Here is a 13,351-nt window from a genome sequence, read left to right as displayed (position 1 = left end):
CCCCCCCCCCCCCCCCGCCTTCTCACCTGAGGGGAGGCACCCCGAAGGGGTCCCGCCCCAGAGCCCTCCCAGGCGAGGGCCTGGCGGTGACTCAGCAAAGCAGAACGGAGGCCTCTGGGGATGCCCAGCGCAGCGGGAGGGGCCCAGAGGACCGAAGCGCCAAGTGATAACAAACTGCCCCCCTAGGTGCTGTCCCCCTGGAAGTCTGCACTCTTCACAGCTTCCCAGGTAGCGGCCCGCCCCACTGCCCCCAGCATCCTCTATGATGGCCCCTTACTGGCTTGAGGGACATACCCCCAACTCAGGCATCAGGGGAGCTCCCAGTGTAATGGGGGTAAGGGTGACACATACCTGACGAGCCCAGAGTCCCCTCAGCCTCGCTTGGCCAGAGAGCCAGCCAGGTCATCAAGGGTTCACTACAGCCCAAGAGACTCCCCATGGGCAGCCAGACACCCACCTCTCAGCGCAGAGCTCAGTTCAGCAGGTGGTGCCCCAAGGGCCTGGGTTGGCTCAGGCCTGTTGGTCTCATGGGCACCCCAGGGGACAGACCGACAGCCATCCAGCTAGTCACCAAGAAATACTGCTTTATGTGATAAAATCCACCTGTTCACAAGATGTGGAGGAAGACAGGGGGAGGGTCTTAGAAGGAGGTGGGCAGGAAGGGTATGTCACCCCATGTCATCTCCCAGGTGGGGTCCTGTGAGAAGTCAGACCTGCTGAGTCAAAGTCCTGTCCTCTCATGGTGGGGTTTGTGGGAGCAGGTAAAACCTTAGCGATGGGAAACTGGAAGGGAAGGGTGGGTGGACTTGGCTGTCAGATGGGAAGGCGGGTTGCCCAAGGGAGCACAGCGGGGACCTGTCCACAGGTGTGCCTGGCCCTTCCAGGGGTTCCAGACTAGGCAGTCTTCACAGCCCGCCCAGAACAAAGAAGCCCTTTTGAGAGGATATATCCTCTCAGACCCCTCCCTGCGTCCCTGCTGTGAGCCTGGGAAAGTGACCCAGTGCCCACCGCCCCACAGACATGGTCAGGGAGTGGACAGGGGGCAGTGCTGGGCAGAGGATGCAGGGCACACAGGTGTCCATGGGGGTGACTCAGCAGCCTGGGAGCCTCAAAGCCCAGGACAGGCTGGGCCAAGAGCCCAGTGTCCCACCTCCCCCCAGGTTTCAGTAGGATCATCTGAGTGAGTGGGGGCGCACAAGGAGGAAAGCCCTGGGGCTCTGGAGAACCTCGGTTTCGGGAGGGGCTCGAGGGGCTCAAGGGGCGGCCCCTGTCCAAACAAGCAACGGAAACAGACGCTGCCTGAAGAACCTCCTTTGCTTTCTCCTCTGTTCGGCCCTGTCTGGGACCGTGGTGGGTTTGAGAAGAGGGATGAAGAGCTGAGGGGGAGAGGGGTGGGCAGGTATGGGGGCCCAGGGAAGCCAGCCTGGAGACCCCTCCCTCCCCTGGCTCTAGAGAGTCCCAGCTCTGGCCTTCCCAGGATGCCCTACTGCTAAGCATGGCCCTTGCCCTGCCCTGCCCTGCCCTCCCCCAAGGCCAGTGAGAAGTAAACAAGGCAAACAAGGCGGCAGCTGGGGAACCCCCTGGCAGGGCCCTCTTGCCTGCCTGGTGAGGTCAGGTGGTCTGGCGGCAGTGAGTCAGCGTCCCATGACCACCGTCATAACAGGGGGATCCCCGCCCCGCTGCCACCTATTTCAGCAACATTTCAACAAGCAGCCAGGCAGCAGGGCTGGGGAGCAGGAACCCCAGAGCCGCAAGAGCCCAGAGAGGCCAGGATGGCAGGGAGCTGGCAGCGGGGAAGACCAGAGCCAACCAGATCCTGTCCCGTGGTCCAGTGCCCTTTCTGACATCTGCTGTCTTTCCCCTCTTTGGGTCTCAGGGACCTCCCCTGTGCCCCACTGGCACCTGAGCCAGAAGACCCACAATCTACTGAGCCTGCCATTGCGCATATGACAAACCTCTCAGTTTCCCCATCTTTGAAATAGGGCAGGAATGGGGTCCCTCCCAGGCAACGCCCCCGCCTAGGCTTTGCTAGCTGTTGTTTGGCTGCCTTTGGGGGCATCCGCTGGGGGTGGGGATGTCAGGAAGGAGACTACAGTCTCCGGGTTGAGGTGAAAGGTGGGGAGCATGGAAGAGACCTGGGTCAGGATTTTCTGGGGGGCTAGCAGGGGTGGCCGGGAGATCATCTGGTTTAGTTTATTGCTTTCTGGGATGTTGTAACCACTTCAGTTCCCACCCCGCTCAATTCTTCTCCCCTTACAGAAGTAACCCCATCCCTTGCCAAAGGTTTTCTGAAGTTCCCTGTATTTTCTTTGGGATGTGGTGCCAAGCCTGTAGGCCGGTGCTGGGGCAACCAGAGACAAGACCACTGCAGGACTTAGGCCAAGCTGCTGTGGGCCACCTCAAGGACTCTGAGGATCACAGGGGATCAAGCCCATCCAGAGCCCAGGGACTGCGTTGGTTTCTCCACGGAGGAGAGGAGGAACCGAGCGGTTCGTGGGAGGGAGTCCCACACTGCACTTCACTGCTCCTCCCCGGCAAGGGAGAGACACACCCTGGGCTCCTAACTGTGCTAATTCATTCCACCTGGTGACTTTCCCCTGGCTCCTCCCCCTACCTGGAACTCTCCCTCCTTCCTCTTGCGTGGCAACTGCTCTGTAATTGTCACCTCCTCTGCGAGGCCTTTCCTGATCAACCCCTTGGGAAAATCCCCAGACACTTGGATATTACCTCCATATAACCCTTCCTGCAAAAGCACATGGTCCAACTAAAGGGGGGGGGGGGCGTGGAGCATGGCAGGGTGAGGGTGGGGTGGGTCAGGGAGTGTTCCTAAAGAAAAAGGGCTCAAGGTAAGTGTCATCAGGGAAATGGAACAAAGCCATGGAGAGTCACAGTTGGAGAGTTAGGTGATGCTAAGTTGCCTAACTTAGCACCTGGGAGCCCAGGGCTGCTGGAGGGCAGGAGCAGCAGTTTTGGGCTCAGCCGCCTGCATGGCATTGCCTGGAGGTGGGACACTGGGTGTCGGAAGGAGAATGGAGGGTCACCCTCAGAGCTGCTCCATGGGCGGTGGGCTGTGGAGACAGCTCTCACCAAAGCTGAATGAGGCAAAGAAGGCAAGAAGAAAAAGAGGGATGCCTGGGGGGCTCAGTTGTTTAGGCATCTGACGGGCTCAGGTCATAAACACCCAGTTCATGAGTTCAAGTCCTGTCGTCAGGCTCTGTGCTGATAGCTCAGAGCCTGGAGCCTACTCAGATTCTGTGTCTCCCTCTCTCTCTGACCCTCCCCTACTCGTGCTCTCCCTCTCAAAAATAAACATTAAAAAAAAATTTTTTTAAAGACGAACCAGAAAGCTCAGTGCCCACGTTGGGCAGAAACACTAAGCCCCATGGGTGGCACCCAGGGACCTCTCTGGCTAAGACCCCAGTCCTGCGTGCCTGGCAGGGAAGGAACATGCAGCCAGAGCTCAGGCCAAGGTGGGGGGGGTCCCCAGAGAGGGCTGCAGGCTGCCCCTGGGGGGAGGCTGGACCCAACCTCATCCTCACCCCACCCTGGTGGCACCCTCTGGCCAGCCCCTTCTTGAGCATGGATCCCTGGGCCCCTAGCACTGAGCAGGTCCTAGCCCCACAGAGATGCCAGCAGGGGCACTGGTTCATCTCCCCCCGCCCTGCAGCAACAGGGAGAGCACACCCACTTCACCTGGCAGATCCCGTGGTCTGATGTGGGCAGCTGCGGTCCCCTAAGGCTGTTCATTAAGTGAAACCTGCGCAGAAGGAGGCTCAGACGAGGGTCACGAGGGTCATGGCTGGGATCCAATGGCGCCACCCCTCACAGGCCTCCCCCATCCTTGGTTCAGACCTACCCCCATGTGAGCACCATTGGGAGCCCCCAGAGGGCCAGCCTAACAGCAGATGGTTCTGGAATCTATGGAGAAGCCAAGAGGTGTCGGGGAGGGGGCCATGATGAGACAGGGGGCCGTGAAGAGACAGTGCCTGAGGGTGGGAGCTATGCTTTCTGGAAAGGGGCAGGGGTTTGGGGGTCAGTGGCTCAGGGCGCTACCTGCCTACCCCCCCAAGTCCCATCAACAATCTTCTGAAAAAGTTACAGGTGCCTGGGTGGCTCAGTCAGTTAAGCATCTGACTTCAGCTCACGTCATAATCTCATGGTTGGTGAGTTTCAGCCCTACATGAAGCCCTAGCTGACAGTGCGGAGCCTGCTTGAGATTCTCTCCTCTCTCTCTGCCCCTCCCCCACTTGCACACACTCATCCATGCACGTGTACTCTTGCACTCTCTCTGATAAATAAACTTAAAAAAAACCTTATGGAAATTTATTGGGCTTTCTTATGCTCCAAAGTCCCAGTGACCTGACAGCCCTCACCTCCAGGTCTGCATCCCCTTTCCCTACCCCTTCTCTCCTCTTGGTCCAGGGTACTTACCCCATCACGCTAGGCCACAGGTGCCCTGAGCCAGAGCTCCCCTCTTCCTGGCAGGCCCAGCTGGCTGTAGGCACCCCTTTCACTCTGCCTGTGTCCCCGCACCAATCATGTAGGGGAGCTCAGGTGCTGTTTGCGGGGTGCGTGGGGGTGGACATAGTCCAACATAGTCCAACATTGCCATAATTGTGATGCTAGGGAGCTGGAACGGCACAGGGTCCTCCTTGGAACGGAGTTGGCTCACTGTGAAAAGGAGTCCCAGGAAGCCCCTCCTGTGGGGGCCCAGCCAAAGACACTGCACCTGCCTTGCCTGGCTGCCAGGTTCCAGCTGGCCTACAGACCACAGGGCTTCCATACGTGACCGGACGAGAAGACCAGATGAGAGGACCGGACGAGAGGGGTGTCCTGGGGCGCTGGGGCTGGATCCTCAGCACCCAACTGTGCGTGGAGCCCAGGAGTTACTGTCTGGCAGGCCCTGAGCTGAAGAGAGAGGTCCAGAAGCCCACAACCTGGCCGTCAGCTCTGAACCCCAACCACTCCAAAACCCCATCACAAGCTGTGTGACTTTGGTCAAGTTACTTAATCCTTGGCCTACAGGAGGCCATGCCCAAGCTGCCAGCACTCTGACCTGGTTAAAAGCATGTCAGGGGGAAGAATTCAGTATGGCAAGTTCACAGGTACTTAACAAGGGCACAGTCCCCCACCCCCACATACCCCTACCCCCCCAGCCCTGCACTGATCTGTGGGGACCCACACTCCACAATCAGGGTCTGCGGTTCTGGAGGAGGGGTTCAAGTTCCCCTTGACAAGAGTTCTAGAGAGAGGAAGCAGCTTACAGCCCTCACTCCTGCATTTCACATGCATCCCCTATTCCTGTCGCCATGCTCTATTTCCATCCATTTTCTGGAACCCAAGCATGGCCGCCAACCCAGCACAGGAAATGAAGACCTGATCTCAGCATCTGGGCTCCTAGGTCCAGTCAGGCCTGATGCGGGATCACAAAATGGCTTAAACCAGTTGATTTGGATCTCGGTCAGTTGTAAGCAAGAGTCCTAAACCACCACACCTCATGCCTGCCCCAGTGTTCCCAACTGCAATGACACGCACCACGATGCAGGCCAGCAGCCTGGAGGTCAGCAGTGACCATGCCCTCAAGCCACCCGTACTTCCTGTCAGTCATGAGTCCCGACAATGACAGTAAAAATACCGACATAGTGCTTCTCTTATGCCAGGAAGCATTCTAAATATTTTATATATATTAACTCACCTGCTCCCTTGAGGTGACATCATGTGACCAGTTCTGGCCAAGTACGTGAGAGAAGAGCCATGGATCACTTAGAGGCCAGAGCATTTATTTATTTGCCAACGCCCTAGCTTCTAGAGCTCTCTCCCGGTCAGGGAAACCTGTAACGTGCAGATGGTGACCCCTGAAGCCGGGCAGGAACTACCGTGAGCCGAGTTCTCAGAGGACCTTTGATAATCCATAGCTTTGAGAAATATACCTTTATTAAATCATAAGAATGTGGGGTTATTAAGCCTATCCTTTTATTCCCATTCTACACCCCAGGGAAAGAGACACAGAAAAGAATAAGTACCTTGCCCAAAGTCACACAGCTTGTGATGGGGTTTTGGAGTGGTTGGGGTTCAGAGCTGACGGCCAAGAAAGAATTCTTTTTTTTTTAAAGGTACTTTTTTTGAAGGACAAGACTAATTTTTTTTAATGTTTTTATATTTATTTTTGAGAGACAGAGAGACAGCATGAGCAGGGGAGTGTCAGAGAGAGAGGGAGACACAGAATCCGAAGCAGGCTCTAGGCTCTGAGCTGTCAGTACAGAGCTCAATGCGGGGCTCGAACCCATGAACCATGAGATCATGACCTGAGCTGAAGTCGGATGCTTAACTGAGTCACCAAGGTGCCCCAAGAAAGAATTCTTGAAGACATCATTGGTGCAAAAAGGAGGTTTTATTAAAACATGGGGACAGGACCCATGGGCAGAAAGAGCTGGGGTTGTGCAGAGTAACTGATTATATACTGTGGAGTTGGGGGAGGTAAACTCAAAAGGAGGTTTCCTTTTTTTTTTAATGTTTATTTTTGAGAGAGAGAGAGAGAACATGAGTGGGGGAGAAGCAGAGAGCAAGGGAGACACAGAATCCAAAGCAGCCTCCAGGTTCTGAACTGTCAGCACAGAGCAGGACATGGGGGCTCGAACCCACAAAACCATGAGATCAGACCTGAGCCAGACTAAGACACCCAGGCATCGGAGAGGAAGTCTCTTAAATGGATTTCTATATGCTAAAGACTCACAGATTACTGGAGGCCTAGCTATGATCAAGCTAAAGCTGTTTTACCCTCTAGCAAAGCATTATCATTAAGATAGTAAGGGGTTCCTAACTTGATAAGATTGCCCTTTTCTTGTAAGATTATTAAGAGATTTGTAAATGGTGGAGACTATTACTTTAACCATTCATTATCTGTCCTTCCCTTTGTTTTTGGACAGCCAGGAGCTCCTGAGGAATGTCACACATATTCCACCTGGATTGGGGGTGGGGGGTTACACTAGCTTGTACTTGACCTTCAGTTTGCTTTAATGTCCTTTGTCAAGCTGGTGTCACACAGTGACAGGGCCAGGATTATGAACCCCAGCAGGATGTCTCTCTAGTCCATGCTCTTGACCTCAACAATATATACTCTCCTAAAGGTTGTCCTGAACCTATCTACTTCTCTTTCATCTCCAACGCCCTGTCCCTCATTCCAGACCGTATCTCCCCCAGATGGTGAAGTCTAGGCAGAATGGAAAACTCCTCTACCCTTTTAGGTTCAGTAGCTAGGGTCTGCAAACTAAATTGACAAAAAGAAATTTAAAAAATAATAAACTGACAAGAAACAGGTTAGCAAGAAAAAAATATTTTTGTTAGACTACTAGGCAGTTAGAATTGGGGGGCTTATATAGCAATTTAATAGGGGAAGCAGAGAGGAGAATGTACTAACCCGAGGAAAACATTGATGATGGTTTGTGACAATTGATTTATCAGGGGATAAAAGCCAATCTCTCCCTGGGTGCTCCCAGGGAGAGGATTTAGGACAATTGAGTTATTTGGGGGAGGACTTGCTTTTCCAGCACATAAAGGAGTTCAAGGGAAAGCTTTTTTTTTTTTAATTTTTTTATGTCTTTTATTTATTTTTGAGAGACAGAGAGAGACAGCGTGAGCAGGGGAGGGTCAGAGAGAGAGGGAGACACAGAATCTGAAGCAGGCTCCAGGTTCTGAGCTGTCAGCACAGAGCCCGACGCGGGGCTCGAACCCACGAACTGTGAGATCATGACCTGAGCCGAAGCCGGCCGCTTAACCAACTGAGCCACCCAGGCGCCCCGGAAAGCTTATTTTCAAATGCTTTCAGCTCTAAATAATTTTCACGCCACAGTGGTGTATTCTGGACTCCTTTGCCTGCAACAGCTCCTGGCTTATCTCCCTGCTTTCTCTCTTACTCTCTGCAGTCCTGTCCCCCTGCCTCAGGGAGTGACCCCTGCGAAATGCGGATATGATGATCCCATGGCAGCCCCCACTCTTCTCCCCGCAGCTCCACGGGTGGCCACACAAATCCCTGACAAAGTGTGCAAGGTCCTGCCGTTCTGCCCTGCCCCCGTCTGTCCCCGGCCCCTTCTCTCACTGAGCCGTACCCAGGCCTGGGGGCTCCTTCGACAGAGACTTTGCATAGGCTGATCCACCTGGCCATCTTTGCTGAGCCTCATTTTCCCAGGAAGACCCACTGTGTTCAGACAAGGTAATTTCCCCCATCATAAGCTTTCTGAGCCCCGTGGACTTTACCTTTCCAGCGATGGGTGAAGTGGGCAGGGTCAGGACTCTGGCAGGGCAGGGACATGATAGATGTCAGTGCACACGTGTCTGTGTCGCTGGTGACTCAAGAGTGTTGAGCGCACCATGGGCACTCAGAACATTTGTTATGAATGAATATGGAAAGGAGGCATCCAAGGCAGAAGGGCCAGCTGAGGGGGGAGGTGAGGCTTAGGGCAGGCCTTCCAGAGTCTCCTGGGTGGAAATACAGCTAGCTTCTGGAGAAGACAAAGGATCCCTTTTTAGAACCATGTTTTGAAATCCTTAAAGTCTATTGTGATCAGGGACCATAAGGCAAACCGAGGGCCAAGCACAAGTGACCACACCCCAGATGGGGCACCTGTGATATTCCTCAGCCTCTCCTGGCTGCCCAAGAACAAAGGGAAGGACAGAAAACAAACAGTTAAACTGGTAGGAGTCTCCCATCAGTTTACAAATCTCTCAGTAATCTTACAAGAAATGGGCAATCTTATCAATAGCCTAATCTCCAGGAACTCCCAGACTATCTTAATGCTTTGCTAAGGAGGGGGCGTGAAGGGGGGGGAACAGCCTGAGCTGAGCAATAGCTAAGCCTGCAGTCTTCTGTAAATCCTCCTTAGCATATGGAAATCCCTTTAAGAAACTTCCTCTTGACTTTACCTCCCCCAGCTCCCCAGTATAGAAGCAGTAGCTCTGCACAACCCCAGTGTGGCTCTCCCTGCCCCCGGCCCTGTCCCTGTGCCTTAATAAAATCCCCTCTGCACCAAAGATGTCTTCAAGAATTCTTTCTTGGCCATTGGCTCTGAACCCCACCATTACCCCAAAACTCCATGATACTGCATTACAAAAGGAGTGCTAATATTGAAATACAAATACCAAAATATAAAAACACAAATTTGTGGGGCGCCTGGCTGGCTCAGTCTGTAGAGCATGCAACTCGAGCTCAGGATCCTGACTTCAAGTCCCATGTTGGACACAGAGCCTACTTTAAAAAAAAAAACAAAAACAAAAAACACAAATTTATGATACTGAAATACCCATGATTCTTTTTTTAAAAAATAAGCTCTTTGCCCAGTGCGAGGCTTGATATCATGACCCTGAGCTTGAGTCACGTGTTCTACAGACTGAGCCAGGCACCCCACCTGTGATTCTTTATTAACACATTAAGATACAGGGGCGCCTGGGTGGCTCAGTAGGTTAAGCGTCCGACTTCGGCTCAGGTCATGATCTTGCAGTTTGTGGGTTCAAGCCCTGCATCAGGTTCTGTGCTGACAGCTCAGAGCCTGGAGCCTGCTTCAGATTCTGTGTCTCCCTCTCTTTCTGACCCTCCCCTGCTCGCACTCTGTCTCTCAAAAATAAATAAACGTTAAAAAAATAAAATTATAAGACACAAGAGGCAGGATTAATAAATACCAGAAACGCCAAGCAGAAGTGCGTAACCGCTATTTGGAGATGTCTGCAACGCCCGGACCATGAAAACCCCTGAGATTGCTGTGTGCCGGTCACAGGCACTGCTGACCCTGCTGACGCTGCGTCCTCCATTCAGAACTAAAGGAAATGCCAAGCTTCAGTTACAGATTAATGAAAATAAAGATGGATTTCTTTTTTTCTTTCTTAACTCCTAGACCTCCCCAAATCTGGGTGCCTGGACTAAGGTTAAGAAGCCCAGTAAAAGAGGTGCCTGGGTGGCCGAGCATGCTTAGGATCCTCTGTCTCCCTCTCTCTGCCCCTCCACAGCTTATCCGCGCTCTCTCTTGCTCTCGCTCACTCTCACTCTCTCAAAAATAAACATTAAAAAAAAAAAAGCAGCAGCAGCCCAGTAAAGAAGGACCAGCCACCTCCAAGAGTCCAAGGGCTGTCCCAAAAAATCTCCAGGAAGGCAAAGCAGGCTGAGGGCTGGCAGGTAATTCCTACACAAGCGCACTTTCACTCTGTAGGAAGCAAGAACAAAGGAAGAAGGGCACATAACCTGGGGTCTGGGGAGAAAGCAGGACCTTTCTGTGCCCATTTGGCTCTATCCTCCCTCCTGGGTGGAGATCAGAGTTACTGTCCCCAGGCACAGGGGCTGAACCCATGGGTGAGGGGGTGCTGCTCCCTAGGTCTGGAGGTGCCTGGAGAGAGTCTGGCTGCAGGGGGTCCCCGAAGCGCTAATCACTGCAAGGGCACAGGGAGAGTGGACAACTGCATGGGAGTCCAGCAACTGCTGTCCCTGCTTCAAAGGACAGTGTTGGGAGTGCAGAAGCCACAATGGGGGGCGGGCTAAAGTCCTCCCAGAGCTGAGACAGCAGGATCAGGCACCCGCTCCCCAACAGAGGGCAGAATGAATGAAGGAATGAATGCAGGAACTAATAAATTATGGAACAGTGGGTGGCTTAGTCGGTTAAGCAGCGGACTTCCGCTCAGGTCATGATCTCGTGGTTTGTGACTTTGAGCCCCTCATCAGGTTCTCTGCTGACAACACAGAGCCTGCTTCAGGTCTTGTCTCCCTCTCTAACCCTCCCTTGCTTGTTCTCTAAATAAATAAATAGGAATGGTGGGCCTTCCCTTCCTGTGATGTCACTTCTACAGGCCCCTGTTTGTTTCCCCCTTAAGCTTCTGCTCTCTTTCCCTGACTACCCCACACCTGGCTTTCCATTGGGATGTCCCTTCTCTCCCTTGGTGTGAATCCTAGCAGGACATTCGGGCATGGTGGTGGGTGTGTGGCCCAGAGGACACCCCCCCCCTTCTGATGGAGGCACAGAAAGGCAGCTTGGCTGGGGGGTCTGGAAAGCCTGCCCTCAGTCTCCACAGCCTGGACCCCTATGGCTGCCCAAGCCCAGCCATCCGTTTGAGTGTGGCCCCTCCAACCTACACCCCCTCGCCCCTCTCCCACTCCAGACCTCACACCTCCAGAAGTCAATCTCCACCCCTCTCCCCCATGGTGGCCTTAGATAATCCCACTACTGACAGCAGAGCCCCTTTAATCCCCAAGATCCTGCCCCCATCTGGGGGCCTAATTCTAGTTCCTCCTCCCCAAGGCCCCAGTGTGAGTGGGAGGGGACTCAGATGAACTTCCCAAACTTTAATCACAGATGAGCCCTCTCCTTAATTTTTACTGGTTTAGGAATGTTCCTTAAATCAACTCCTTTTTAAACCTAAAGAGACATTTAGGGGTGTCTTGGTAGCTCAGTCAGCTAAACATGGGACTTCGGCTCAGGTCATGATCTCGCAGTCTGTGGGTTTGAGCCTGGCATTGGACTCTGTGCTGACAGCTCAGAGCCTGAAGCCTGCTTCACATTCTGAGTCTCCCTCCCCTCTCTCTCTCTGTCCCTCCCCCTCCCCTGCTTATGCTTTCTCTCTCTCTCTCTCTCTCTCTCTCTCTAAGGTAAACATTAAAAAAAAAAAAAGACATTTAGAACGTGAAACTCTTTGTATCAAGGCCTGTAATACCCAAGGTTTCTTTATCGTCCCCCAAAACCAGAAACCGCCAGGGAGACCAAGTCACGCATGCAAAAGCAAAGGGCTTTATTACGGGCTTAGGCTCACTGGGGCCTAAATTCGGGCTCATAGACTTTACCGGCGTGGTGGATCCATGCTGAGAGCCCCGAACAAAGGCTGGGCAGGGCCTTTATGAGTTTGGGAAGGGGGAGTTACAGGAAATTGTGACACAGGTAGTGATCCAATCATTATTATACAACAGGTTTATCCAATTACAATATTTAGAGTGTTAATCAATTAGAATAGACCCAGGACCCTCAGTAGGGTGTAACTAGCCTTAAGCAACAAGTGATTACCTATAGCTTCTATTTCTAGGCCTGCCCTTAGGAATGGTAAGGGTACAAGGGTGGTCCCTCGTGCCTTGGGCAACATGTGCCCTTCTATTGTCTCAAACCTGCATCCTTATAGGTCCAAATGAAAAACCATTATTCCTTGCCGAACAGAAGATGCCACAGGAACACAGAACAAGACAGTTTCCTCCAGAAGATTCCAATAAGGCCCAGTGTCAGTTCATAAAGTCCATTACAAGCAGAAGAGAGCAGTACCAACCTGTCAGCATTGGAGTCAGGCCCCAGGATGAAGTCCTGCCTCAGCCACTGGCCCTGCCTCACCTGCTCCTGGCATAAAGACCTCTGCAGAGGCTAATGCCCAGACCCTATCGTGCTCCCAGGAGCACGTCCTGCCCCAGGCGTGGACCTGGGCTGGAAGAGAAAGACAAATCCCCAGTGACTTCCAGTCTGAAACCTGTCTCCTGCCAAAGACTCTCCCACGGGGCGGGGTTCACAAGCAATGCTGGGAACCAGGATTCTTAGGAACTGGACAAGGGTACTCCCCAGATGTCTGCCCTGAGCCTCAGCTGGATGGATCCCTTTATTGTTTCCACCCTCGCTGATTCCACGGAGGGCTGAGGAAAGAATTCAGGTGTAAGCCCCCTACGGTGAGGGAGAGGCATTGGACCCTTAGGGGCCTTGGCCCTTATCCCCCTGAGGTTCCACCTGCCTTCCGCCACCTGAGAAGCCAGACCTTCTCTGGACTGGTCACTGTGCCCAACAACCAAGTAACAGCGTTTCTTCTGCTACTGAACACGGCCCATTGTGCGTGCGGTGCGGAACAGGAGCGCCTCTCCGGCCCCCAGCACGCCTTTATCCGGCCACTACAGAAAGATCCTGGAAGGGGCAGCGCCGGTGGGCGTCGGGGCAGGCAGCGGCCACTTAGGCCAGTCTCCCACCTGGAGGCGACACCAGCTCGGTCCGCACCTTTCCCCCTCCCACCGCTTAGACCTGGGGGTAGGACCTAAGGGTGCCCGGGTACACGGGAACGGGGTCTGGATCTGCGGTGGGGAGGGTTCATAATGGAGAGGTGACGAGGCACGGGTCGGGGGCCCCCGGCGCGCCTCCTCCACAGCCGCCGACCCGCACTGGGGAAGGCCCTAGCCTCGACCTACCCGAGGCGGCCCGAGGCCTGGGACGCGCGAGCCCACGCGCTGGCCCCTGTCCCGAGCTGCGCGGGCGGGATCCCGGGCGCTGATACCCCACCCCGCCCCCTCGCGGTGCTGGTGGCGGCAGCGGGTGATGCGGCCCCTTTAAATCCGGGCCGCCCCGCCCTGCGCTGCCGA

General features: G+C 54.0%; 1 protein-coding gene and 1 long non-coding RNA gene across 2 annotated transcripts in view; one reads left to right on the top strand and one right to left on the bottom strand.

Annotated features, from left to right (window-relative positions):
- The window catches only part of SQSTM1 (sequestosome 1), a 25,122-nt gene that overhangs the window by 11,587 nt on the left and 184 nt on the right, over nt 1–13,351 (bottom strand). The window lies entirely within an intron of this gene.
- On the top strand, nt 44–2,740 carry LOC115293957. Its single transcript, XR_003909694.1, has 3 exons — nt 44–228; nt 690–761; nt 2,260–2,740. It is a non-coding gene; the product is annotated as an uncharacterized LOC115293957 (long non-coding RNA).

The sequence above is a fragment of the Suricata suricatta genome, chromosome 6, assembly GCF_006229205.1.
Source record: "Suricata suricatta isolate VVHF042 chromosome 6, meerkat_22Aug2017_6uvM2_HiC, whole genome shotgun sequence".
In the NCBI taxonomy this organism is placed as follows: Eukaryota; Metazoa; Chordata; class Mammalia; order Carnivora; family Herpestidae; genus Suricata; species Suricata suricatta.
Note: the sequence above shows the minus strand (reverse complement) of the source record. Positions and strands in the feature narration are given on the sequence as shown.